Consider the following 2,087-nt stretch of genomic DNA (forward strand, 5'->3'; position numbering starts at 1 on the left):
CTGCATCTATTGAGATGATCATATGGTTTTTCTCCTTCAATTTGTTAATATGGTTTATCACATTGATAGATTTGCGTATATTGAAGAATCCTTGCATTCCTGGAATAAACCCCACTTGATCATGGTGTATGATCCTTTTAATGTGCTGTTGGATTCTGTTTGCTAGTATTTTGTTGAGGATTTTTGCATCTATGTTCATCAGTGATATTGGCCTGTAGTTTTCTTTCTTTGTGACATCCTTGTCTGGTTTTGGTATCAGGGTGATGGTGGCCTTGTAGAATGAGTTTGGGAGTGTTCCTCCCTCTGCTATATTTTGGAAGAGTTTGAGAAGGATAGGTGTTAGCTCTTCTCTAAATGTTTGATAGAATTCGCCTGTGAAGCCATCTGGTCCTGGGCTTTTGTTTGTTGGAAGATTTTTAATCACAGTTTCAATTTCAGTGCTTGTGATTGGTCTGTTCATATTTTCTATTTCTTCCTGATTCAGTCTTGGCAGGTTGTGCATTTCTAAGAATTTGTCCATTTCTTCCAGGTTGTCCATTTTATTGGCATAGAGTTGCCTGTAGTAATCTCTCATGATCTTTTGTATTTCTGCAGTGTCACTTGTTACTTCTCCTTTTTCATATCTAATTCTATTAATTTGAGACTTCTCCCTTTTTTTCTTGATGAGTCTGGCTAATGGTTTATCAATTTTGTTTATCTTCGCAAAGGACCAGCTTTTAGTTTTATTGATCTTTGCTGTCATTTCCTTATTTTTTTTTCAGTTATTTCTGCTCTGATCTTTATGATTTCTTTCCTTCTGCTAACTTTGGGGTTTTTTTGTTCGTCTTTCTCTAATTGCTTTAGGTGCAAGGTTAGGTTGTTTATTTAAGATGTTTCCTCTTTCTTAAGGTAGGATTGTATTGCTATAAACTTCCGTCTTACAACTGCTTTTGCTGCATCCCATAGGTTTTGGGTAGTCGTGTCTCCATTATCATTTGTTTCTAGGTATTTTTTGATTTCCTCTTTGATTTCTTCAGTGATCACTTCGTTATTACGTGGTGTATTGTTTAGCCTCCATGTGTTTGTATTTTTTACAGATCTTTTCCTGTAATTGATATGTAGTCTCATAGCACTGTGGTCAGAAAAGATACTTGATACAATTTCAATTTTCTTAAATTTACCGAGGCTTGATTTGTGACCCAAGATATGATCTATCCTGGAAAATGTTCCATGAGCACTTGAGAAAAATGTGTATTCTGTTGTTTTTGGATGGAATGTCCTATAAATATCAATTAACTCCATCTTGTTTAATGTATAATTTAAAGCTTGTGTTTCCTTATTTATTTTCATTTTGGATGATCTGTCCATTGGTGAAAGTGGTGTGTTAAAAGTTCCCTACTATGAATGTGTTACTGTTGATATCCCCTCTTATGGCTGTTCATATTTCCCTAATATATTGAGGTGCTCCTATGTTGGGTGTATAAATATTTAAAATTGTTACATCTTCTTCTTGGATTGATCCCTTGATCATTATGTAGTGTCCTTCTTTGTCTCTTCTAATAGTCTTTATTTTACACTCTATTTTTATCTGATATGAGAATTGCTATTCCAGCTTTCTTTTGGTTTCCATTTGCATAGAATATCTTTTTCCATCCCCTTACTTTCAGTCTGTATGTGTCTCTAGGTCTGAAGTGGGTCTTTTGTAGACAGCATATATATGGGTCTTGTTTATGTATCCAGTCAGCCAGTCTGTGTCTTTTGGTGGGAACATTTAATCCATTTACGTTTTAGATAATTATCAATATGTATGTTCTTATTCCCATTGTCTTAATTGTTTTGGGTTTGTTATTGTATGTCTTTTCCTTCTCTTGTGTTTCTTGCCTAGAGAAGTTCCTTTAGCATTTGTTGTGAAACTGATTTGGTGGTGCTGAATTCTCTCAGCTTTTGCTTGTCTGTAAAGTTTTTAATTTCTCCATCAAATCTGAATGAGGTCCTTGCTGGGTAATCTTGGTTGTAGGTTTTTCTCCTTCATCCCTTTAAATAAGTTCTGCCAGTCCCTTCTGGCTTGCAGAGTTTCTGCTGAAAGATCAACTGTTAACCTTATTGGG

This window comes from Neophocaena asiaeorientalis, unplaced genomic scaffold (assembly GCF_003031525.2).
Source record: "Neophocaena asiaeorientalis asiaeorientalis breed wild unplaced genomic scaffold, Neophocaena_asiaeorientalis_V1.1 scaffold52, whole genome shotgun sequence".
Lineage (NCBI taxonomy): Eukaryota > Metazoa > Chordata > Mammalia > Artiodactyla > Phocoenidae > Neophocaena > Neophocaena asiaeorientalis.